At 42.6% G+C, this 27,582-nt stretch overlaps 1 protein-coding gene across 2 annotated transcripts in view; it reads left to right on the forward strand.

Moving 5' to 3' along the window:
• b3gat1a (beta-1,3-glucuronyltransferase 1 (glucuronosyltransferase P) a) overlaps window positions 1-27,582 on the forward strand; it is an 81,351-nt gene that overhangs the window by 11,224 nt on the left and 42,545 nt on the right. For both annotated transcript variants that reach the window (XM_053873877.1, XM_053873878.1), the window contains exon 2: window positions 26,335-26,508. The gene's annotated coding sequence lies outside the window, so the exon portion shown is untranslated. The remainder of the gene's footprint in view (window positions 1-26,334; window positions 26,509-27,582) is intronic.

The raw sequence follows: 27,582 nt of genomic DNA on the forward strand, positions 1-27,582 counted from the left end.
CTGTGCTTGCACTGTTGCTGCTGTAGGCCTTGGACATGACGACACAAGCTAGCTGAATTCTGATTTGATGAAAACTGTAACCTGGAAAAACAACACTGGGATGTACTCTGACATGAGTATCACCATAATATATATATATATATATATATATATATATATATATATATATATTACCCTAGACAGTGAGTGAAGCTCATGCTTGAAAATAATCTTTGTTTTTGGACTCTGGGAGGAAACTGGAGTTCCTAGAGAAAATGCTGTTATGATATTACAGCATGAGGATATGATCGTTCACCAAATATCCACATGAATTATGAATCGAAGTGAATCCCTTCCGCTCTTGTCACATTTGGATTCTAACATGTGACTGTTGACGCCAGCCGCAACCTTTTTAGGGTTTAATGAACTGAGGCGTTGAAGATCCACGTGGCGCAGCAAACGCTGTCCTCATTACTCCAGCAAAGACAGAGTAAGTTGATTTAGGAATCATTAGCATCAAGGAGCGTCGGCTAATGTTTCTGTCTGTGTTCCGTCTCGCGCTGACACCACACCACCACTCAACATTATTAAAACAGGAAGAGTTGAGCGTCTGCCAAGTCGGCTACATGTGGCTGGGGGTAACGTCGGCGCTAAAGATAACTGTCGACGGAGCAGCGCTGGTGCTGAGCAGAGCTGTTGAGTGATGTGACGCGGTGGGTTGAAGGCCCGAAACAAATGCCCTTGCGTGATTGATTACATGCTACAAGCTAATGAGATAAACAGAGCTCGAATCGATTCAGTGGAGAGGAATCCCGCCAGAGGGGCACAGCCAGCCGCGCCATCCAGAAACTCGCTGAAAGAGCCGGGCTCTTCCGCTCGCCGTGGTCTCGCCCACCTACCTCAGTCAGGCTGAAACCCTCCCATACCTTCTGACAAGAAGCTTGCTGAGCGCCGGAAACCAGTGGTGTCTCCAGCCAATGACAGACAAGGCCGTTGCTTTTCCCGCAGCAAGCAGTGTAGCGTTTTCTCATTAGCGGCGCTAGTCTGGATGACCAGTGGCCCATATACGGGCGGAAGATCTGCGGAAGCTGCTTCAGCATCTGCTACGTTGGCTAATGACAAACCCGCCATCTCAAAGTCTGAAGCAAACCAATTATAAACTCCACGCTCTGTGAAGATGACAGGCTAAGAAGAAGACAAGCTGGAGGACATGGGTGACGCTGAGCTGGTCTGAGGCGTGTTGTCGCAAATCTCAAACGCCGCCGTGGAAGAAGAGCTTTTTCTAACTGGCAGAATTTGCACTTTCACTTTACTTACTTGTGGTGTGGAAGCAGACGCGAGATTTACTTCCATCATCTTTGAAATAAAGCAAGTCAAAGTGGCGTCGAGGAAGGACATGGAGAGGGGGAGTGCTAATTGATTGCTAGGTGAGCGTGTCAAACGTCGCCTGCGCTCGGGAGGACACGGGGAGGTGAGTCATCACTCCTGAAGTCACAACTGCAGCAGAATCAATCGGGCAGTGAGGAGAAGCAGGACGCCTGCGAATTAGATGTTTCCACTGAGTCATAAAGTCACTCCACAGTCACTGTTTCAACAAGGAGTGTTGCTCTTGGTCACTGAAAACAAAGATACCACGGTGGATTTTTTTTCATATTTTTACTCCATTAAATGTGTGTTTTATGTGTATATTTTCAACACCTTCTCACTGCAATGGGGTCTAACGTGCAGAAAGAGACGTTCCATCCCAGACTCAGCCGCCAAAGTCAGGCCTTCATGTTGCATTGCATGGCAAATGTTCCGCCTTCTGCGGTGTATCCTGATGCCATGGGCAGCACGTCGGGTGAGCGAGGGTCCTAACACCAACCCTGTCACGTTTGATAGTGATGGTTTGATGGCGCTTCATGAAACAGTGCTCTCATTATCATAGTTTCCTGTCTCTTCTAAATAATTGTTGGCTTTGAATAATGTTTCACCGGCACCACACGCTCTGAAAATGAGGATATTGTTTCATGAAACATCGCCAGCCCCTCACAAGGCGTCAGTCTTGTCAGAAAGAAAGTCAGAAATGTCAGAGTCTAGCATGTGACTGGAGTCAGATGATTTGGTTCTTCTGGTTTTCATGAGGCAATAAATCCAATTTTCATCTTAAGTCTGAGACTGTGGTTCTCAGTTGGAAAAGGTCAAGGTTTTGACCAGAACAGAAATCCGACTTTGCCCCAGTCTGATGAAGACAAACTTGTGTGAGACAAAGTCTTCTAGGTTGCTGTGACGGGCTGATGAGGCTTCATGAAGCAGTGTCCTCATTTTGAGGTCCACTAGATGGCGCTCTCTGCAACCAATTTCACGACACTTATCATCACTTTTGGACAGATAGCTGCACCGACTGAGCCCTGAAAATAAGGACACTGTTTCAAGAAGCCTCACAAGCCATGGTTCTGACCCAACAGTTGAGTATCACTGACTTATATCAGCAGCAGGGAGATGTTTCAGCACCTCCTTGGTATCATGTTGTTTAACTGGGAGGAGGCCTTGGGTCAGACCGAGGACTCTCTGTGACGTGATGCTAACTGTGAGCTCTCCAGGCTCCACTCTTTGGTTTCTACATAACAGGTGATGGATGGTCATTTAGGTCCATGATGTTCGACCCTTTCACACAAATACCTTTGATAGGTGAGTCTGTTCACCTACCAAAATGTAAAGAGACTCACACCAAATGACTGTGAGTCCCAGCTTGACAGGAGCAAATGGCTCTCATGCTCATCTGGCAGCAGCGTAATCAACCTGGCCCAGGAAGCAGGCAATCAAGACCAGAGCGTTCTGCCGCGCGTGAATAATATTTCCTCTCACAATGAAGACGTTGCAACAAAACAGAGCCATAAGTAAGTGGCAAAGAAAAAAATGAAGCAATGCCGAGGGAGAAATTGAAGAAAATGAGGACATTTTTGAGAAGACGGTGAATAAAAAGCGGCATGTCAGCGAATAAATCAAGCACCTCCGTATACATTCATGAAAATATCAACTACTTCCTGACCAATTTCAAACCAGATCAATGGTTGGAAACATGTACTGTACTTGACAAAAGCCTAAAGATTCCTTTCCCTCTTTTTGAGCCGGTGAATTTTAAGTCCACACTATTGAGCATTTCATGTTCCTTACCCACCATTTTTGCTCAGCGACACCAAAAGAAAAAAACCAAAGCAACAAAAGGGTCATTTAAAATACCTTTCTGTCGTATTAAAAAGCCTCTTCCATTGTCAGGGCTTGTTCAACACCCGTGTTGTTGGTGATAATCACCAGCCATTTTCGGTTCAAACGCCGGGTGCGGGTCTGAAACAGAAGGGGACGAGCCTTTCATAGCACGAACAACGCGAGGGAGCGCCAAAAATCAATTCCAGTTGTCGCGGCGTGAGAGTGAAAAGCATGCGCGCCTCCATAATGGTTATGGATTTCTGGCTGCATTGCTCACATTTCATTCACATGCAGCGCTTCAATCCTAATATACATGGGGCAGCCAGTGTGGTGAATGCCTTCTTGTCTCGCCATTTTTCAGTAAACTCTGCCGTTTGTTAAGTCCGGCCTGGTGAGTTCATAAAAGATGACATCATGGAAGATCGCATCCGTCTTCAGAGGCTGCAATGTGAAGAAGAGAGATGTCTCTCTCCTTTGCATCCATCTTGCTTCCTGGGTTGGATCCTTTCCTAAGTTTTTTTTTTTTTTGTATTCGGAGGGAGTGAGGGTCACTGAAATTAAATTTCAGGTTTTACTACACCAGTCTGCGATGCTGTTACCATGGTGACAGCCTTAAGTTGCTACAGAAGCTGCAGCGCATCGATTGTGCCAGAGAATATAAACACTTAAATTTCCCAGCAGGAGTGCAGTGGTTAGATGACTCTCAGTTGAAGAAACACCCAAATTGAAAAGCCGTATACGAGACGGATTAATTGCATGGGTTTCTTTTAGTATCTCCAGTTTCCTCCCGTAACTGAAGCCTGCAAATTGCATTGCTCTGATATTTTAATCTTATTATTTTGTCTTTCATTCATATATATATATATATATATATATATATATATATATATATATATATATATATACGATTAAAAGCTGGACAATTATTGTAGCATTATATACAGCACAAAATAAAAGTTGAATCTTTCATACACTCTCCGTCCTCAGGAGAAAGTAGTGCCTGAAATAATGTGCTCTCGGCCCCACACAAAGGGAAAACTTTATCTATCTCCCACACTGCTTATAAATATTTCAAAAATCTTCTCCACCAGTGTTTCACTTCTCCCTCAAAATTTTATAACTGGAAGTGAGGGGGCACAAGCGATAGAGGCGCCGGCTTAGTCAGCCGTGGAAGTTAGATTCAAGAAGGTTGAAGCTATTTAAACACGCAGGGACGGTTATCGCCTAAGTAGGATGGAGGTGAAGCTGAAAATCTGATAAATGAGCTTTGAGCAAAGTAGCTTCACAGTCTTGCAGCCGCAGTTAAATGAAGCCGCCATGTTATCTAAAGCAGAGACGGACGTCAATACAGCCACACTTAACCTTTTTACCAATGTTGATATTATATCAGGCGTGTATGAGATGTACTGTGATGCACAAATGTACCGTGTTTTCTATGATCACAACTGACCCAGGACCTGTGGTTTTGGTGTTCAATGTATAGAAGTGAAGAATTGAAGCCTTTTGATCTACTGTGGAAGGATATTAAATCTCAGTTCCATATTGTTTCTTATTATTGATACATTTTCATTGCATACGTCACCTTTAAATCTAGGCTGTGATGTCACCGATGATCCCGTTTTACAACTTGAACCAAGAAAATTGTTGACTAGCTAAACTAACTGAAGATGTTGCCTGAGACAGTAGAGTAGTGACCTTCTCATCCCAAACATCCCACATTGTATCGCAACAGTTTCGGACTCATTGACTTTACATGTAAATCATCACGTACATGATACAAAGGTAGAAGTGAGGACTGGTCGATTTTTTCTTTCATCCAATGAGGATCATGCATGGTTTGGCGTTGGGTAAAAAAAAAAGTGATGAATGCTATTTATAATCCTTCAAAACTAGCGGCCTGAATTGCAGGACACTGATCATGATCATGTTCTTGTAGAAGGCGCCAGGTGACTTGTATGTGTGAGAAAATTGTGCTCATGTCTGTGTGAATCGAGCATCCGCCCACACAGCCTGCATTCTAAAGTTCACCGCTCCAGCCCAGATTCCTGGCCGAAGGCGCCGCGTCTCCGTCAAGTCACAACACCCTTCGCCGAATGGGAGGTCACGGTCGCCGCGCAGGTGCTTCTCTCATGCTTTCACCTTGACTGTGATACCGCCGTGGCAGCGGAGGAACAGACAAGAGACGCTGTTAATCGAACTGGAGAAACCTGTGGGCAGGAGGAGATAGAGACGGTCATAACGGAAGACGCTTTCACACCGCCAGAGAGACGTGCGAGTCACCTTATCTCCCGAACACATGAACCTCTGCTGATATGGTGGAGATCACTCTGAAGTCATCTCACATCGATGGACGGTTGAAAGAGAGAGAGATCGCGTTGTAATTAAAGTGCTGCTCAGGTTTTATCCCACTGTCCAATAAATCTACATCTAATACAGACATTCCAAGTAACAATAAAATATATATATATATATATATATTATAAATATATTTCTCATTGCTCGTGGGTCTGCTCAGTGTTACTGGGAAGATGGCGGTTTCTTAAAAGCACTGGGCTCATGAGGAGACTGCTGAGCATGTTGGACAGCGAGAGTGAATTATGAAGGGCTCTAGACTCAAAACAGTTTGAATACGAACACCCTTTTTTAAGGGATTGCCCTGACTATGCTGTATATTGCATGTTAATCCAAATTAAATTTCCGCACAGACAACCATTTCCCCATGGTACAAGACATAAGCTACTCGAGCTGTGATGCTCAAAAACCTCAGCTATGAAGTGAAAGCCTCATTTGTTCCTTCCTCTGTTGAAATGGAGCTTTAAAGTGTGAGTGGGACTGCGAACGCTGCAGCTGCAAACACATCTGGAGTGATGATTTTTTTTTTCTTTTTTTCTTTCTATTTCAATTGTAATTGCACTGTAGAAATCTGTGCAGCATGCGATTGTAGTCTTGACTTATGTGGCACTTGCAGAGTGTGAGCACAGATGGTGAGTGAGGAGACCAAAGGATGAAGAGTTTGTTCAGATCTCGCTTCTGCAAGCTGGTCTGTTACATCACACCTACGACCATAATACTGGCGACTCTCCCTCATATCGATACTCTGCAGTACAGACTGAACGGAGGAGACGGGAATGTAGCCACCGCATTACAGTGTTTTCTAGCTCAATACGTGTGAGTTGTCGTCACCTCTTGACATAAGGAATCGATTGACATCATTTCTACATGTGGCACTGCTGATGCTGTACAGCAAACTCAGTGCTGTATCTGCGTAATGGAAGACTTGCTCATATGTAAAATCTATATATGACCCAGTTAGCAGTTTATTCTTGAAAAATGTGGGCATTTATACCAACAATCGCGACAACATTTTTGTTTAGTTTGTGCTAACTCCTGATGTTGCTAAGAGATAAATTAGCCACATTAGCATAGCTGAAAACACTGACGTTACAGAACTTAACGCAAGTATAAATCAAATAGGTCACCGTATTGTCACTATAGACTTGTGAAAGTTAGTTTATTTAAGTGATTCAATGATATGTGGTATTTAATAGTCAATTTTTTTTCGTTATTGCTTGTTTTTAGCCACTGTCCTTCATGTGACCGGAAGTACTAGAAATGAATACAGACCTATGGAACATTTGTAGATCAAAACAAACGGATAAAACATAAACTACAACAGTACTACTACTACTAATATAAAAATATTATTATCAATAACAAGAAGATCTCCAGTTCAGATTTCTATGAATAGTTTTTCAGTATCCATTATCAGAACATTGAAAAAAAGTGTTTAAAGGTTGTGTCTGTGTCTAGCTGGTAAGTTTCAGTGCCTGGGGCATGAAGGCACCCTTCTCGTTCTCACCCACTTGGCTTTAACATAGATCTGCACCTTTGCGTGGAATACAGAAATTCATTTCATCCCACTCCCTTTGTGAAAGGGAGCTTCACTCCAGCTCATTCAGCCGGTCTGTGAGAGACTTGGTTAAACCCTCTGTGGCTTTATTTGAGTGACATATCCGGAGAAAATCAATTGCATTGGAGACTTGACACCTTAAGAGCTGCTGAAGGATAAATCCCACCATGGTGTCCGGGTCAGATGCCCTCAAACGCTTTTCACAGAAGATGAAAACGTCTGGCTCCTGAAAGGAAACGTTGGACAACTTCTTCGGAGAGCAAACTAATATAGTTCAGATTGTTCTTGTTTAAAATATTTTTTTATAAATTTAAAAATGTGTTTAGTATCAGAAATAAGACCACATAAATAAGATCGCAACAGCGCTATCTTGTCTTTAAACAACAGGAACATGGAAATGGCATCACAAGTGGGACACACTGAACCACACAAGAGAGAAAGTTTAGCTGTTTAAAAGCTCGGTCGGTGCCTCGCACCACGTATCCAGATGGTAAAGTTAAATATGGAAACAGGATGAAAGAAACTCAGGCCATTAGCCCAGTTAAAGCAGGTTTTCAGCAGCAGACGAAAACATAAGTAAAAGAACATTTTAATAGAGAATGTTGCTACTATTTAATTCTTCTTTGTTGATATATTATTTAAAATAACCTCAAACGATTGACAATTGTGGTGAAAGGGGCTTTTAGAAATGTGAAACCAAGTGTAATGTATGAGAAGCGATTAAATATCGACCCCAAGTTAAAGCTAGAGATGGGCCAATGAGGTTTCATGAAACAGTGTCCTTGTTTTTGGAGCTCAGTAGGTGGCGGTGTTGCTTTAAAAATCAGGTGAGGTTCCATTGAAATGGTTCAAATCCAAAGATTTTTGTGCAGAGAGCGGCTTCTAGTGGGCACTGAAAATAGGGGCACTGTTTCGTGAAGCCTCACCAGCCCATTACAAGTTAAAAACCAAAGCAAAAATACAGGAAGCCTCTTCCTTCTTGTAGCTTTGGCAGTTCTTTCTGCGCAGCATTTATCGCTAAAGTATTTTCATTACTTGTGTAGTTATGCTCCATTTTAAGTTATTTCAGAGGTCGACACCACATCGCACTCTTCTGCTCCAGCTTTGACTCATATGAATGTAGTGGTTATAATGTCATGGTTGGTTAGCGGACGTCTTACTACTTCAACTGACGCGGAAGTGAGGTGTTGAGTTGGGAACTAAGTGATGAACAGTGAACTGCCACCTGTTTAAGTGTGAAAGTGAAATGGCCACGACGCCTCGCTTCTCCTCGTAGATTTTATCAGCTTAAATTGCAATTCTGTCCAAACAACGTGTCACAACTGAGGTGTGACAAATGTGAAGGATCAAGTCTCCTCCTGAGCAGAAGAAGTAAGACTTATTCATCTTTTATGCCGTACATCAGAACAAGCTGATGGATGGCAGTCGGAGAACCGAGGCCCCCGATTCATTCATCAAAAACAGACAAGCTCTTCAGGCCTGGTGGCCTCGGTGACAAACGACCGGCGGAGCCCCCGCTGAGGTTTCAGAGGGGTCGGAGTTTTGGAGGATTCCCAGCCTGGTCGCAGAGCACAGAGAGCTCTTCCGTATCCTTCTGCCCAAAGAAGGCCCCCCATTAAAACAGCGCTGCCTCGGATATTGTCAGACTTCTGTCTGGAGCGAGAAATTGCATGACAAATGGCGCTGTGTGCTTCGGGCCGGCTTCAATAAAAACCCCAAATTGCTCCTTAAAACGCGTGCGGTGAGACAGATGCTGCAGAAGGCGACGGTGGGCATCTAAATCACAGTCTGCATTCTGGAGCACCAGGACTCAGACAGCAGGGAGAAGGGATTTCATTTGAAGTCCCGGAACAAGTGAAGGCTTCAAACCATATTGTTAGAGGACGCAGGGGCCGCTAAGGCATGGAGACAAAACAACAACACCGCACAGCACATTTCATTTGGAACAAGTTCTTTATGAATAAATAAATCACCTGCATCTCTGGAGAAGCTAGTTTGTGTAGTGATGGGCTGATGAGGCTTCATGAAACAGTGTCTTCATTATTAAAGCTCAGTAGGTGGCGCTCACGGTTTAAAAGTAATGTGAGGTTCCATTAAAATGATTGTTCAGTTCCAAAAATTTCAGAGTAGAGAGCGCCTTCTAGTGGGGTCAGAAGGAGCAGACAGGCTAATGAGGCTTCATGAAACAGTGTCCTTATTTTCACAGTCCAGTAGATGGCACTATCTGCCATGAAATCTTTGGATTTGAACCACGATTTCATTGGAACCGTAACTCATTTTTAAACCCACTGCATCCCCAAGTGAGGTCTAAAAATAAGGACACTGTTTCACGAAGCCTCATCAGCCCACCACTGCTTTTCTGTTTATATATCATGAGCATTTTTTTCCCCACTCAATATTATTGCCTGTTTGACAGATATTACCCATTACACATTTTTTTGTATTTAACATATAAATGTTAAGCTCATTCTGCACCACAGGATCCACCTTGGTCCAGGTGGTTGTTCGGAATCCCACCAGAATGTCGCCATCTGTTCCTTATGCCGTTAACAAGAAGAAAACAGAATCTATTCATCTGTCATCTGCCATCACGTTCTTAAAAACAAAGAAGGGAAAAAAGAGACGCCTTTATCCAACAGAAGGCCCTTGGGCCATATATGGCCTTTGTAAAATTAGAAATGGACTGAGGCATTATTTATGATGATACTTTTTAGAAAAAAAACTCTCTTACAGGGGTTGAAATTCACATACCTGGTACAGAAGATGTAGAAATGCAAGGTTCACACGTCGTAAACATGATCCATAGTCCTGTCAATCAGTCGTGTGCTTGAATGAGGAAACCTTTAGCACGGCCGTCTTGCTCTCCCTACAGCGCCCTCAGACTTATGAAGTCATTCTGACAATATTTCCATATTCACACATTCGGCCGCTGAAGCTTATCACATGCAGCATTCTGAAGATTTATATAAGAGCCTCACAAAGCTCGTAAAAATAAAGGTCACCGTTCAACAGACTTGACGAATTTTTCCATGCAGAACAAAACGCTGTGCGAGCGAGACGCGGCGGCGGGAAACGGCAGTTTGGTTGTTTACCGACTGTGGAAATGATGAAAGTTTGGAGCCGCGCTCACACCGAATGAGAAGTGTAGCGTGTGCTCCCTGGCTGTCCGGGCTCAAAGAGGTTTGAAGGAAGTCGACGTGTCTTATCGCATCTTGTTCTCCAATATTAGGTGGAGAAGCGGCGGGTTGGAGCGAGACAGAGACCGAGCGAGAGGGAGACAGCGGCCGTTATCGCTTTCCTGTTCATAGTTAATTGAAGGGCACGTTGTTTGTGGCTGATGAAGAAGCAGCCTGTTTGTTTCTCTGCCTCCCTGTTGACGGCAGCAATCCGCTCTAGTTTTGTTTTCCTGAAACGTTCTGTGTTGTTTCATTTATGCCTCAGTATTTGTTCAAAGCCAGCGCGTCTTTGTTATGCTAGATAACTATTAATAAGGTGTTGCTATTTCATATTTATAATTACATGAGCTGCCAGGCTGAGTGACACACAGTCAGAGGGGCCGACTGAGATTTAAGCACTTCATAAAAGAAACATTAAAAAAAAGCACCTTATTCAGTATTTGACTGCATTTTCTTTTTGCCGGTTTTAAACTTGCAAAAAATAAATAAATAAAAAATGAAAAATATTGTTGTTTAAAGATGAGTCACATGGTTAGCAAGGTTATCGTAGTTTGGGATTTTTCATCCGTTTTTGTTTTTATTTAGTTTTGAATTTGTGTCTTTCAAATTCAGTTTTAATTAGTTTTTAATCAGTTTTTGAAAAATGCTTTGTTTCAGTTTAGTTCTAATAGGTTTCAGTTCTTTTTTTTTTCTTCAATATTGGGTACTGGAACAAGATTGAAGGTTGAAATGGGCTGCAAAAATAGTCAGTAATAAAAACTCAACAATGAAAAAAAACACATTACGTTTGGAAAGATGCCCAACTAAAACCATCGCACCAGGTTAGGTTGTCAACACCAGTGACATCACGGACTCGATGTGCCGCACCTGGTAAAACCAGGTGAGACAAAATAAATATATTTTTAAATCGTCTCATAATGCTTCTTCATGAAATCAATGAAGATGAAAACGAAGGACAGTTTCGCTATAATTTTAGTTTGTTTGTTTAGTTATTTTATGAAAAGCTTTCATTTTTATTTATTTTAGTTAATTTTTTAATTTTAGTTTTCAATGTTAGTTTTCTTTTTATTGTTAATTGTTTTCTATAACCCTCATGATAAATACATATGTATAAATATATGAAATGTATAAAAAGGCTTTAAAAAAAAAAAAAAAAAAAAGTAAGGAACACTACAAATACAAAAACTCAATAAAGAAGTAATTGTCATGACAATAACTAAGTCCAAAAATAATAAACAATGACAATGTAAATTTAAAAAATCACATTTTCTATTAAACGGTTTTCCTCACACGACGGCAGTTCAGAGCAACTGCAGCAGATGATTTGTTTTCTAGAAGATCGAACGAATGTTGAATTGTAATTTTCAAACTAGAATAATATATCAAAACTGTAAATTGGATCTCAACTTTAATCCGGTGAAAATCCCATCCAAAAGCTGTTTGTCTTGAAAGTGTCATCACACTTCCTGGTGACTTCTTTTCTGTGAAACTCAGTGGGGTGATAGAAGTTTTATTTATTTATTCATTATGATAAAACTTAACCCTTCCTTTTTTTCATTTTTATTTTTTTTAAACAGGCTTCTATTTTCACTCTGACTGGAGCCAAGCTATAGTTACAACTGTATCTCTAGTTTGAAATGAGTGAATATACATGACATGCATTTGAGCCGGCTGTCAACCTTTGGAATGAAATATTAAACATGAAATGCCAACATAAAGACGTTTAGAAGTGCGTGCGATCTGGTCCGGAAGGTCGCTGCGTTGCTGTCACACGGATCCCAATAACCATTTACGTTACCGTGAAGCCTAAATGATTCATCCGACGAGGCACAGAACAAGGTTCAGGCGAGCTGCCGGCTAAAAGTCTTTACATATTTAAAACGCAGCTCGACCTGTTCCCTCACTAACTGTGCTTCAGATGCAGAACAATGAATTCCTGCGGCTCCTGACAGGCCTCCACAAACTTCACCGTGAACACAGCGCGTGCCCTGCCTTGGTGTTTCCACCATCGACTGACTTTCATTTTCCAGCGCCGACCGCTGGTGCTCCAAATGCAAAGGAATCCATGGAGGCCAGGACAATAGTCCGCAGCAGTGCCACTGTGACGAGCGGCAGATCTACTCTGGTTTGATGTTTGCTCGTGCTATTGATTCTTGCTGAGTGCTCAGGGTGGTAAATAATCACAGAGGATATGGTCGAGCTTTGTTTACCCAGGCAGCGCTGTTTAATTGTGTTCGGAGCGGCCGCGCCTGCAAGTTTATTGGATTGAAGACGTTTGCTCTGAATAATTTCGGTCCATGATTGGATCTGTGTTGTCTCGGAAGATGATGAGGGAGCCGGACTTGAACTGTGATTATGGATTACCCCTGTAGGTGGCGCTATAGTCTCGCTCAGTTCTGTTTGATTCTCAGGGTATAGAAAATCTGCATATAAATACTGTTTTACAACCCATTTTCTTCTCCTTTGTACTCACTCATGGTGAGGCTTCATGAAACAGTGTCCTTATTTTTAGAGGTCAGTAGGTGGCGCTGTTGGTTTAAAATGAAGTGCGGTTTCATTGAAGTGACTGTTCAAAGCGCCATCTAGTGGGCTCTGAATATGACGACACTGACAGGCTGATGAGGCTTCATGAAACAGTGTCTTTATTTTCAAAGCTCAGGAGAAGGCATTCAGTAGAAATAGTACTATGATGTTTAATTTCGCTCAAATTCAAAGATTTTACAGCTGAGAATGCCACCTAGTGGCCTCTGAAAATGAAGCCTCATTCTGAGCTGTTATTCACAGGGATGGTTCGTGGTTGCTAAGCTACATACGTCACGCTTGTATACAAACTACCTTCAGTTTCATGTTTGAGTGACATTGTTGCACGATAATAACAACCACGGTGATGCTTTGCATCACATCATTGGCATTGCACATTTTCCAACAGAGAGAAGTGACTCATCCTCATGACTCAAATCGCGACTGTCTTCCAGTGACTTAGGCGTCTAGTGTTGATGCCGAGCTCAGCCTTCCGCAACGTATGTGTGTTTCAGTGGAATCAAGTGTGGCCCCTCCCGCACAGTGCTGAAGGGTCCGAGCAGTTAGAGGTTACTTAGCATCAACAGCATGGTGAAGAGCATGAAGTGTGCTTCAATGGAGTGATGCGCCAAATGCAATGCAGACGGCTGACTCAACATTGGACTTGAAAATAGTCACTATTTGACACCATGGTGTGAGAGAGAGTTATTTTGATCCATTTTTTAGTAACAGCTACAATGACAAAGGACACTTTTGAAACATGATGCTGATATAAAACCCAGGACGCCCAGGTTCAACATATTTCTTCGTGATGGGCCAGTGAGGCTTCATGAAACTTACTTTTAAAGCTCTGTAGATGGCGCCGTTGGCTTAAAAATGAGGTGAGGTATCATTGAAATTAGTGATGGGCTGATGAGGCTTCATGAAACAGTGTCCTCTCAGAGCCCACTAGATGGCACTGCTCTAAAATATTTGGATTTTAACAGCCATTTCAATGAAACCTCACTTTGTTTATAAACCAACAGCGCCACCTACAGAGCTCTAAAAATAGGGACACTGTTTCATGAAGCACCATCAGCCCATCACATATATTTATGAAATAAAATCAAATGGCTTTACTGATGTGTATTTTTTCAAGTCCACCTTTTTATACAGAACAAAGCCAGCTACCTCTGTACGCAGACTATATTTTCAATATCTTTTTTGCTGCCCATATTTTGGCCAATTAAATACATCTTTTATTTATCCTCCTCTCAGATGACATCAAACCACGCAGGTTACAGTGTCTCCTGAGGGGCGTGAGGAGCGTAGCATTGTTTCACTTCCTGACCCAAATCTTTTTACCGATGGTTCCATACGACTCAGTTAACCAGTAACTGGGCTTTATTTAATCACTAGGATGCAGATTAAAGTGCATGAATACAGAGCTTTGCAGAGTCTTTTCAAAATGAAGGGAAATCATTCATGCTTCTAGACAACTGCGATGGAACTACTTATTCTCACAGTAAATCCCTTCAGATGATGACGTATACGTGATGCGAGTGCTGAAAATGTGTGCAAACTAGGTGCCTTAAAGATGACAGCCATCATGTTGGCAATAGCATAATCCATCCCACAAGAATGCCCTGCCTCATTTCTGCCCGGCGTCGCAGCACTCAGTTGGGATTTTTCAGAGTTTATATACAACAGTAAATGTTAAAGTTTGAGCTGTTTTCCAGCTGATAAATGTTGCAGCTCAGAGCTGAGGGCGCAGAAACATCGGCAATCTGGTCGGTCCGGCCGAGTCGCCCCCTTGAGATCAGATAAAAGAGTAAGCTTTTAGACCTCGGTGCCCTCCAATCCAATGTCAGTTTCTCTCACCCACTTTTCTCCAGCAACACTGTGGAGAATTAGACTTCTCAAACTCACTGCAGCAGTGTTTCCTATCTGTCCTTCTCTCAAGTTTCCCCCCTTGAGGGAGTGTCCAGCATGGTGGGGAGCCACAGCCCCGACAGCCCCATCACTCACATGTGCTCTCGTATGGCGACGCATTCAGCAGCCTCTGTTGTTGGAATTAAAACGTGAATCCAAAGAGAAGTTTTGCACAACAGTGCCCCTCATTTAGCCCTGCCTTCTCTTCCTGCTGTTATTACAGCTGCAGTCTCATGAAACAGCTGCAATTAAGCGTAGAATGAGGATGTTTTCTTCGCGGTGCCAACAGGCCAGAGGGTAATAGCCGATTCTGTCTGAGCGCTGAGCAGATGCATTGTTTCAGTGCAATTAATTTGGAGAGGCTGCTACAGCGACAGATCAGGATCTGCTGTGTTTGATGGTTCTCCCATCTGCATTGAGCTTGTGAGCTGCTACTGGAACAAGTCAGAAATATGTTGTGCGTACCGAAAACCTGAGGGCGTCAATTGTCAATGCAAAATATAGAATAGAAGGTGATGGGCCAGTGAGGCTTCATGAAACAGTGCCCTTACTTTTAGAGCTCAGTAGGTGGCGCTGTTGGTTTAAAAATGAGGTGAGGTTTCATTGAAATCACTGTTCAAATCCATAGATTTTTGAGCAGAGAGCGCCATCGAGTGGGCTCAGAAAATGAGGACACTGTTTCATGAAGCCTCAGCAGCCCATCACTAATAATAAATCCAAAATAAACCTGAGAGACATTTATTGTTATATTTGTCTGGTCCAAATGTCTGGCAAGCATGTGACCTGAGTCTGCTCTTTAATGGTTTCCTCCAGGTTCATCCAGAGTCACCTTGACACAAGTGGAGCTTCATGAGAGATTATTAGCTGGGGAAAAAAAATGTATCATTGCTGATTTGTTGAGGAGGAAAAATCTGTTTCCACTAGACTGAGGAGGAAAAAAAAAAACAAGGATTAAGGAAATTGGAAGACAACGGATGAAGACACAGACCTTCAAGAAGAAGTTTCAACAAAGAGAAAAGACATAAAACTCAGTCCAGAGTTATTGACTGTTTGAAGCTTTATTTGTTGAGTCTGTTAGCGTACTTTGCATGGCCAGGATGAGCGTGGACATATGGGTGGAAATAAATGGTCTAAAGAAGTAATTTTATTCCACCCCTTCACTTTCAAAAATATGCCCACCATCATTTCCATTCCAAGGCCCCTGTTCAGCAGTAATGGCTGTTAAAACTAAATACACGTTTCTCACATTTGTGATCAAAAAAACGCATGCGTGGAACTTCTGCATAGTCAAAATTAGAATGATATTATGGACGCTCCGATCACCGATACCAGTCACATGGATTGACAATGAATTTTTCATCAAAACGATGAGACCTTCTGTGTACATTCTTTTAATTCAGACATGTTTTTATCTAGCTCTTCAAGACTCTTCAAAACCTTGCAGAATTCAGCAATTATTCTGTCAAAAGAACAACTTAAAAACTTTGAATTCGATGTGAGACGTCGCAGTTTGGTGAGTCTCTAGAGCAGTGGTTCTTAACTTGGGTTCGATCGAACCCTAGGGGTCCGGTGAGTCGGTCTCAGGGGTTCGGTGGAGCCTCCGCGCAGAGGTCCACCCCTCAGTCTAGTCTGCAGTTAGTGTATCATATTTTATTTTTTACTAAAGAAGGGTTCGGTGAATGAGCATATGAAACTGGTGGGGTTGGGTGCCTCCAACAAGGTTAAGAACCACTGCTCTAGAGACTTTGCTATGTCAGTGAAATATTGACATACTGGCCACTTGTAGCGGGACAGAGAACACTACTAAGTTTCCGCTTCCTTTTCAAACGTTTCAAATTCAGGTGGCTAACAATTCGGCATTCACCGATCACACTGACATCGGTCGATCATGATCGGTGGACCGGTCGATCGGAGCATCCCTAAATGATATTTTTCACATCCAGATTCTTTGAATTGACCCGTTCCCGCTCCCCTCTCTTCCGTGGTTGAACAACAGTAGTGTCTGTGAGTCTGCGCTTCAGTGGCACGGGCTGCTCGTCCCCACTGACTGACTGGTGTTGTTGTGACTGTGGAGGAAGCATCGCGTAACCAGAGGTCAAACCTCCTGACGAAATGTGAAGCCGCTCCTGAAACAGCGCTGAGTAAAGCCGACAGCGTTGCAGATGAGGACAGATGGCTTGTCATTTGTCTCCGTTCTGATCGGACCTGTCAGCGGGGATTCATCAAGTGAGAGATGCCGACCATGTCTTCCTTCTCTAAACTTCGCTTGAGTGAAAGTAGGACGATAGGATTGATTTTTTTTCTCTCGTGTTGAAGTAAGTGATTGCATCTCTCAGCGTCCCCTTGGCGTCTCTTAAGATTCAGCTGGGTGAAAGCGGGAGCAGGAGTCGCCATGCCGCTGTCTGGCCAGGCTGTGAGCAAACTGTTAATATGGCCTGCGATCACACACGCCAGTGAAGCAACACGCCTCTGACATTCATGTTGCTCTTAACACCGCGCTGCATTCACAATCTCTTACACCCACCTTTACGGCAATATAGACAATCCCTGGTAATTACGCCGACAAGAGACTGTCTTCTGCACTGGACCTTATAGAACGTGATAAGGAAAACCAAGGAAACTTTCTCTCTTTTTTTGCAGCCTGATTTTTGACTTCCAGAATAAAGCGACCTTATTAAGGTTGAACTCTAATAATGAAATACCCAGTGGAGGAGAGAAATGAAATATTCCACGAGGGCTTCATGCAATATTGAATATGATCACTACGCAAAGTTTAAATGTGCAGCAAGGGGACGGCAGGAATTGTCGCTGATTCCACAAAAACAAAAAATGTTTTTGTGTCCCTTTGAATTGGGTCATGAAGCAGTATTTCACTGTGTTATTTTCCATAGCTATTATATCTAGTTTATATGAGTAAACATTACCAATTTTTTATTAAAATAAAACTTCAGATTTTTAAATAACGTGCCTCAAAGTGCCTCAGTTTTCATTGGAAAATGACAAGGTCTTGATCAAGTATTTTGAACTCCTGACAGAATGTAGTTGTTATTTTTCACAATGGCATGTGTTTTTTGGTCGATGGGCAATATAATATAAGATATGAGGCTTCATGAAACAATGTCCTCATTTTCAGAGCTGGGTAGGTGGCACTCTCTACTCTAAAATCTTAGATTTTAATGGACATTTCAATGAAACCTCTCTTCATTCTTCATGAACAGCGCCACCTACTAAGCTCTAAAAATGACACTGTTTCATGAAGCCTCACTGGCCCATCTCTAATATATAGTGAAAAATACTTCAGAAAAAAGCATAATAATTCAATACATAATGTATAATATCTTTAAATAAGTTTATATAATTTTCTTTAAATCACAATATAAATAATATAAATTGGAAGTTCTTTTTGAGAATTTGATAACAGAATTATGTAAAATGGTAAAATGTGAGGGGCGAAAAAATGCTTAGCATCATTCACTGACTTTTCAATTGTCAATTGTTAAACTGAGCATTTCTTATTAAAGGAGTCAAAGTGAAAAAATGAAAGGAAAAAGAAAATAACATCTAAAAAGAGACCTTATAATGATTCCTTCATTGAAAAAAAGTATTTTGTTATTTATTTATAAATAACTATATATCTAATAAATGAAAAACAGTTATTCAATAACATAAACATAACATGCTCATAATGCTCCTAATAATAAGCTTATATTTCTTTGGCCCCAGATCAGGCGTCAGGCCTGTGAAAATATATTCAGCGGCTGGTAGATTAGCGCGGAGTGAGCGCGGCCATTGGCGCTAATAAAAATATCCAGTCAAATCTTTATCACAGCAAATGTATTTTTTGAGCTTTGAGTCTTAAAAGATGATACTTTAAATCACTTTAAACAGAGAGAGGTCGTGTTTGGATGACCAGGGCTTTGAGTCATTATTCACGCAGACACTCTGGTGGCAGAGGTGACTTATAATCCCACACTTTCAGCTCATGGTTACTACAGTTATATAACGGCGGCTCACGACCGTTCAGCACGCAGGCGACTGGATTCCAGCCCCGCAGCACCTCTAACCAGCATCTGCCGACGCTTGTTGACACCTCAGACGAAGTGATGTTCTGAGCTGAACATGAGTCACAGCAGCAGTTACCTGCCCATCAGGGAGCAAATATGTCTCCTCCTCTCTTCCTTAACTGTCATTTCGGGATCAATTCAAGGAGCTGGAAATGACCCTGAGTACAGCCGCGGCAGCTGGGAAGATAAAAGGCGCATAGAAGGAGCTTCAATTTAGAAGCGTGTGCGCTGTTAGCGTAATGGTACTCAAACCATCAGAACTGTTCCATCACCTGGAGCACTCAGACAGTAAAGGCTGGATTCTCACTCAGTTTATGTAGTTTATGAATGATATAAAATAAAATGGAGGCTGAAACCTGAGGTGGGAATCAGACTGGCATAAAAATACCATTTATATCGTCGCATTATCACCAATACTGAGATGGTGTGTGTCAATTTAAATTGTAATACTTTTTTATTGAGTGCACGATACTCTGTTTCATATCACAATAAAGGAGTGGAAAGTGTATAACGATTCCTTTTCTCTATTTCTCTGTAGGACCAACCAAACTCCTGCCTGAGAAATGTTCACATACCACCCATTCCATAATGTCCACCGTAATTTAAGGTCCCATGTTGCACTTCAACAGTTGACATTTTCATGAATTCAAATATTATGCCACACTATTTCATAGTTTTTGACTGAAAATTCTGTAAGTGTTGACCATTTTTGACCCTCAATTTAGACTGAAACTTTTAAATTTTATTACTGATGGGTCAATGAGGCTTCATGAAACAGTGGCATTTTTAGGGCTCAGTAGCTGGTGCCGTTGGTTTGAAATGAGGCGAGGTTTCATTCAACTGGTTGTTCAAATCCAAAGATTTTAGAGCTGAGAGCGCCATCTAGAAAGCAATAAAAATGGGGACACTGCTTCATGAAGCCACTCCAGCCCCTCACAGAAAATATATGGTATATATTTTGGCCCAGTACTGCGGCCCACCTGTGCTATGAAAACGATCGCTAAACTAATTTAAAAATAAAAACATTGGCCATGTTTTGATAGAAAAAGTGGAGATATTATCTTGAAAAATATGACTATAGTAGTATGTCTTGAAATTGTTTGTTCAGTCAGTATAAAATACATTAGTGCAGAATATATTTGATCACAACACATGTAGCTACCTCCAGATGCCAAAGAATGTGCAATAACTCACCTTAATATAGTGTTGATATATATATATATTTTAACTAAATATCTTTGTCCCCCAATAGGCGAATTTAATCTGCTAAAATTTCTTTAAAAATTACCCAAAAGTATTGTCTGTTACAGTGTTTTCCTTGTTTGAAACTCCTTCTGTCTGTCAGGTGTATAGACTGTGCACAGTGATTTCCACTTCAGTCACAGATGAACATTAGAAAACTACAGACATTGGCAGGTATAGTTATCGCCAGGATGCGGTTCCTCTATTTATACAACCCTCCCTCTGCTGCTTGGATGTTATTTCTGTGCTGCTCAGCAGCTCTGGATCAGGAGGGAATTCTTCCCTCGTATCAGTTTAAATCAGAACTGGTGTCAGTAATGGCGGCGTGTGGCTCTGCACAGAGGTGTAATATTCGAGGGGGATTTCCTTTAAGTCCTCCTCCTGCCCTCTTGCTCCGTTTGAAGTTGTTCCTGGCGGGCGACTGCAGAAAAGGGGGGCGCCGCTCTTCAGCCGCAGGGGGAGCGTGCTGTTCGTGAAAGCTTGAGTAATTAAAATCGTGACAGAATTCGTCGTTATTTTGCGGCGCCGCACGTGGTATGGATCTGCCGTTGATGGACGACAGGGATGTTTCCTCCTGTGAACAAGGCATTCTTGTGTTTATGCTAATAAGTGTGAGCCAGCCATGCTATACGGTATGGAAATTAAATGATCTCTTCACTGTTAATCTTTCAAAATACACGCCCGGGTGATTTTATTCACAACCTTGGTGAAAACTGGAGAAGAGTTTAATCCACCTACGCTGGCAATTCCCTATTATTGTCTTCAGAACACACAGCTTCAAAGGCAGGTGAAACATGTGTATCAAAGGAAATGCAGAATTCATGAGACAAGTGTAGAAACAATACACCTCAAAGTCAGTCACAGCAGTGTGGTTAGTTAGCACCATTATAGTGAGGTGTCAGTGATGTTCTGATGTCAAAACCTTCCTTCATACTTGGTCTTTCCTGCTGCAAATAAGTGTTAAGTTTCGGTCATCCTGGGGCCGACCTGGATAAAATGTGAAGTGGAGGCAGCAAGTGGTATGTGGCTAGAATGGGGCCAGCTAACATTGGCGTTGAGCTTCACCAAACGCAGTCGAACACTGAACGTTACACTAATATGCAAATTACATGCAGGCACAGTTCAAACCCCGCCCCTTCCAACTCCCCACTCATCCACTCTGCCAAGTGATGGGCTCATGAGGCTTCATGAAACAGTATCCTCATTTCAGAGCCCACGAGATGACACCCGGTCTGCGGTAAAATGGTTGGATTTGAACAACCATTTTAAGAAAAATTCTCCTCATTTTTAAACTAACATCGCCACCTGCTGAGCTCTAAAGATAAGGACACTGTTTCATGAAGCCTCATTCCATTCTGCCTCAAATCCATTTCAACTGAAGACAAATAAACCACCAAACACATCTAAAATGGCTTCACAGAAATTTCAACCACGTTGCTGCCTAAATGTTGGATCGTTTTCTTGTTAAACTCCTACCTGAAGTCGGATGATGCCAACGTGTCCACCATGAGACCTGGAGCACCTGCTGCGGCACGTCAAAGATCTATTTGAATTAGAAAGAATAGGGGGAAATTTAGCCGCTTCAAAGAATGTTCTTGAACTAAAGAGTAATTACGTGAGTCATTTTTCACAGGAGGCCAAAATAGAAATGGCGTGATACTTCAGTATGAAATGGTGAGGTGAAGGGAAAGAGAAATACGTGCAGGGGGAGTTCAATAAAGTGGAGTATTGAAGGAGACACTTATCTCCATGAAGGCTTGTTCTTCCACGTGTGTCCTGTGACAGCTTGGGTGGCCCCCGCCTCTCAGATGGGACAGGCCCCAACGCCTCGGAACAAGTGAATGAAACTGACGCTCAAACAGAAATACTTGAACAATGGCGCATACTTTTCTTCCCATCTCCCGCTTCTGATAAACAAAAGACAATCCCAGCAATCTTGGAATAGTTACATGAGCCAGTCCATGTCAGTTCTTCCCGCTGCCCGTTGCTACGACAACCGGTGTCAGCAGTGCGCCCAGCACTGTGAACAGTTTAGAGACACAAGTACAAAACAAGACTGATCTCGCTCGCTACTGATATTGAAATCCGCCCGTCCTTTGTCAAAAGTATGCAAACCACCTCCAATCCCTGCGGCGAACATCACCCACATCTCACTCCGGTCCGTCGGAGGAGGAAGCGCTGCGCGTTTATACGATGTTCTTCCTGTGACCATGGAGATCGTTACCTGTCGTAGCTGGTTTCAAGCCTTTGACAAGTCCTTTATTCAGTAATGAAAGATTGGAACGTTAAATCTACAGCTTCTGAGTTGAGAAGGATCCTGTCCGTGATGATTGTTCTTGGAAGAGAATATGCTGTGCTCCATAGCGCGGCCCTTGTTGGGGGGATGTTGTCAGCCTTCCTGCCCGCTTCTACCTTCCAGTGCATCGATCCAACCGCCGCCACTGAGAAACCCTACCGCTGCCTCTTCTCCAATTACTGCTAATAGGCCACATCTTCCTACCAGGCTTGGTTCGGAGTCATGCGGTGCCTTTCAGGTATGAAAATAAAGAGCTGCAATAAGAAGGGAAGTGCTGACAAGTGTCACTGGTAAACTTTGCCAAGACGTGAGCAGAGCATGGACATGCTCGTGCATTATTGACACGCTCCACTTACGCAAGGCAGTTGCTTAGTGAGTGACATACATTCAATGAAGAGGCCACTCTCTCATATCATGCCCTTCAGATGACAGCCGTCGACAAAATAAGCTATTTTCTTTGACGTGCTCGGACCAGCCAGTGCTGGAAGAAGAGGCTTTGTGTTTGGGCTGTGGAGACAGTAGGCAGTCCCTTGGAAAAAGGGAATATATTCATCACACTGTGTGTGAAGTCGCACTGTAAATTAAAGACTGATGGATTCTGTTTTGTTCATCTCACTGTTTTTTTTTTTATGTTCTTTAACATTTGACCTGGAATTACACGACGGCAGATTAGAGAGCAAGATACAGAATCACAAAAATGAAAGTGTGACTCCCAATAATTTTAATTCCAATTTTGTTTCGGGAAATGTGATTGTGTTTTCTGCCCTTCAGTGTCTCCGTACAATTAACTTTTAACTCTCATTTGTTTTTCACAACAAACTGAATTGCCTGCATTTAAACACAAATACATGTTTCATTTTTATGTTATTGAATTTCTTCTGCACATCTTAGTCGCCACGGAGCCAATGGTTTTGTCAACATTTGTCTTTTCTGGAACCAGAATTCCATGTTTTGAAGAAGTTGTTATTCAATGACATAAACAGAAATTGCCAAAACATAGCAATATTCCTGTGAGTGTGATGACGCTACGTGTCACCAGATTGCCAGTTTTCACAACCGGATTGGTTGCTGTTTTATAGTGATGGGCTCATGAAGCTTCATGAAACAGTGTCTCCATCTTCAGAGCCCACTAGATGGCGCTCTCTGCTCAAAAATCTTTGGATTTGAACACCCATTTCAATGAAACCTCACCTCATTATTAAAACAACAGCGCCACCTATTGTGCTCTAAAAATAAACACAGTGTTTCATGAAGCCTCATCGACCCATCACTGTTTTATGAAGTCATGTGAAGCGACCTGATGGAAGATGTCCGGGGGTCCGCTAGTTTATGTAATGCATTAAACATATTGCCTTTCTGTCTGAAAACTTTATGAAACCAACCCATCATTTAGTGTTAAGTTTCTTGCACATAGTTGCCATAGTGATTTCTGCCACTTCCATCTCACTTGCTTGAGGCAACGAATCCTACATTGTGTGGAACCTTTTTCTTCCCCTGTACATGACTCCTTATGACTCCATTAGTTTACAGGAGAGGGAAGCTGCATTTGTTCTTCACAGCCACCTATAAATGAATAGGAGTGTGTTTTGGGTGAGAGGACTTGGATAAATAGAGGTCTTGGAGCTGTGGTCTGTTCCATAGTGGTTGAACGCAAAAACAAGGAAGTCAGGGGAAAAAAAACGTAAAAAACAAAATGGTGGCTGCTTGAATAGTGGAGTAGATTTTAGATTTTACTTTGAAGGTAAAGTTAGATTTTTGTTTTGTCTGCGTTCATCCTGCTCTCTTGGAAAATTATTCCAAAACTGATCCATGAAAGTCTTCAGGAAATATTGACGTTATGGTTATGTTCCTCATTACCATCTGGATCCTTCTGAAGATTCACTGTCTGTGGCGCAGAGGGAGCAACAGCATGAGCTCACGTTCTTGTTTGTCTACTGTGTCTGTTGTGAAAGCGAGTTCCAGAGCGCTACCTCCACCTGTTGTTCCATTGACTTCATGAAACTATTTGTACTTGAACTATATATATTATTATTATTATTATTATTATTATTACAATGTTTGCTAGTAACACAAAATATTCTTCATCTCAAGCGCTTCTCCCAACAACGGTGGCCCCAGGAGGACATAAGGCGTCTCTCACGCCTACATAATATGAATCTTTGCAGAGGAAGACACACTGCACTACTCATATGGAGCAAGCATGTCAAGGACATCACTCTAGCCTCGAGCCACCAGCTTCCTATAAAACCAACCTTGGCCTTATTCCACCGTGTAAACAACGATGCACCCACAGACACAACTCGGGAGATTTATTTTCATGGTAACTATAATAAAGTTTCACATACACTAGTGATGGGCCAATGATGCTTCATGAAACAGTGTTTAGAGCTCAGTAGATGGCGCTGTTGGTATAAAAATGATATGATGCTGAAACCTCACCTGTTCAAAACCAAAGACTTTAGAGCAGAGAGCGCCATCGAGTGGGCTCTGAAAATGAGGACACTGTTTCATGAAGCCTCATCAGCCCATCACTAATGTACATCATATATTGATTTATTTATGAGTGAAATGAGAATAATGAGTAAATATAGCTGGGCATGTGAACAGACAAATGGAGCTCAAGCATCAGCCCTTTTTCCCTGCATGAGAAAGGTGCCCCTTCTGGAGCCCTGTTTTTTGTCAACCCCACAATAGCCACATAAAAGTAGATTATTCTAGAAATTCAATCACATTTTGAGCTTGAAAATGTCGAACTTTAGATGGTTTGTACATCAAAACTGACCAAACAACAACAATATTTTGTTGGGGTTTTTTTTGCAATGGATGAGCGAAAAAGAAAAATATCTGTGTTTGTGTTCAATTCCTCCAGGTGAAGTTTATTTAAACTGCAGCCAGGCTGAACTGCAGTTTTCAAAACTCAATATTTACGATGTTAAAAAGGTGCTGGATTATATAGATAAGATCAATTGAGGCCAGTGGCGTTGGGTTGCGTGGCAGAGCGCTTTCAGTCGCACATCTGCTTGGTGCATTATAGGGTTGTACATGATAACTACTGAATCTAATGATCATGTCATTGAACCGCACGCTGAATAACAGCGTCTGGTCAAGCGCCAGATCGGCATTGTTCTCACGTGGCATCAGCCGGTTGTCGCTCTCGCACCACAGGCTGCCTGCGGCTGAGCCGACGCTGTGGCAGCTGAGGCTGCCAGAGGAAGTCCCATCAATAATGGAGAGCGCTGGCTGAGGGATTTGTGCAGAGGAATTGTTGTGGTCGAGATACGCAGCTCGTGTGTTTGTCTCATCGCTTCTAAATGGAGATTTTAAAATGCCTCTCCCCAGAGAGCGCGCATACATGCGCGGCAACTATTATTAGCTGATGGGCTGAAAGCTTGCTGGAATTGATGTTCAGATATGTGCCTGGTTACGATTAATCATTTACACACACACTTTCCCTCGCTCCGCTGTCCGGGCCTCGTGGGTGGTTGTTGCATTGTGTGGAAAAATTGGACGCCATCAAAACCTTCCCGCTGATATCCATTGTTTTTGGGAGAGTTGTAGATACAAAAACAGAGAAGGACGGACTTTAAAATGCCACCCAGGCAGAACAGCAAAGCAGACTCTTATTTTTGCAACCCTCTTGTGGTAAAGCTGAAACCTTGACACTTGTTTGGGAAAGTGCTGGCGCCGGGTTTTCACGCCTCCCCTTTTGTATCGCCATCACTGGTGTTATGAGTCACAGAAAAACACAAGTTAATATTTATTAGGCTGCGGCTCAAATGGAAGCCTTGCTGAGCATGCAAACACTACTCTGACTCGCATGGCTTTGAAGACGTGTTTGGGCCCCTGCACCCTCAGACATAACCACCGGTTTGTCCGATCAGCAGCAGCAGTAGCGACGGCAGCGTCCCAGATGTGAACGCGGGTCTTGTCACAGACACTGTCGCACTATTGGCAGATCCTGATCATTCCCGTCCTCAATGGCTCGCATTGTTTCAGCGAGGAGGTGGCCCCTTCTTACTCACGACTCTCGTGCTCTGTTTTCTACAGGGAGTCTGGATGTGACCACAAACCCGGCGTCTTCTCCTTTCCACCGCCTTGAGGTGCACACGATTTAGCTCCCCGGAGGACACCAATTAGGGACAGCTCCAGACTCGGCGTGGTGACAGAAACAGACGACACCAACTCCGACACGGTGGAGGAGGGGTCTGGAGAGGACTGCTGGTGAGTGTCTCATTGTTCTCTCAGTCGCGGCGAAACATGCTGCTAGACTTTCCTCCTTCTTTTCTGCTGTAACTCAAATGGATATATGATGTGAATTCACTGCCTTTGGACTCGCCGTCCGTGATGAATTGCTTTTGTCGGCAAAAGTTGATCGCAAAATCAATCGCAATTACGATGATGGTGATGCCTCCACGCGCTTCGCCATGATTCTCTTTCAGGGTCGGAGTCATCTGAAAAACCTGCCGTAAGGATCCAGCCACTTTATTTTAGACTCACAAGAACAAGTGCTTCACTTGGTGGATCATATTGATCACCTGTGCATGTCGGAGCTATCTAGACCGGGCTTCTGCATAAATCTACTGAAGCCTTCAGAAATACACAAAGAATGTTATGGTGTCATTCACTGATATAAACTAAGGCAGAGGTGGGCAGTTAGACTGGACCACATTATAAACTGTGACTGTCGTGAGGGGCCAAAAGAAAGTTGCTATGACGACAAAATATGACAGAATAAAATCTCAAATAACAAGAACGAAATGAACCATAAAAGGTTGAATGGAAGAAAGGATATTACAGTGTCATTACACCATGAAACCTATGAAAAAAATCATTTTTAGGAATCATAATAAAACTATGGACCATCAAAGATAAAAAAAGGCAGTTTATTTCCAAATATGTTTTGAATTTTTTTTCAACAAATTTTGAGGAAAATACTAAAATGACAAACAAAACTAAGAAACAAAAATGTAGTCATGAATGAGTTGTATTTACTGTTGAACTAGTGCGGGTTAAAACCATAAAAATGACAATTGCATAGTTTTAGTCTGACCTCATGAGGGGCCGCACAAACAGGAAAAGGGCCACATATGGCCCCAGGTCTGAACTAAGGGATGCTGAGGTGTTCATTGGGAGTAGACTAGAGAAGGTGAGATCATGAGAAGATCCAAGGCCCAAGTTTGGAAACAGAGATTAGGAGGCCGCACTCAGATAGAGAGCAGAGACATTGGGAGAAGAGGGAGGCAAGCGACAAGGTTTGTGGATGCAGTGAAGGAGGACGTGATGGAGGATGCTCAA

This window comes from Synchiropus splendidus, chromosome 8, assembly GCF_027744825.2.
Source record: "Synchiropus splendidus isolate RoL2022-P1 chromosome 8, RoL_Sspl_1.0, whole genome shotgun sequence".
Taxonomy (NCBI): domain Eukaryota; kingdom Metazoa; phylum Chordata; class Actinopteri; order Syngnathiformes; family Callionymidae; genus Synchiropus; species Synchiropus splendidus.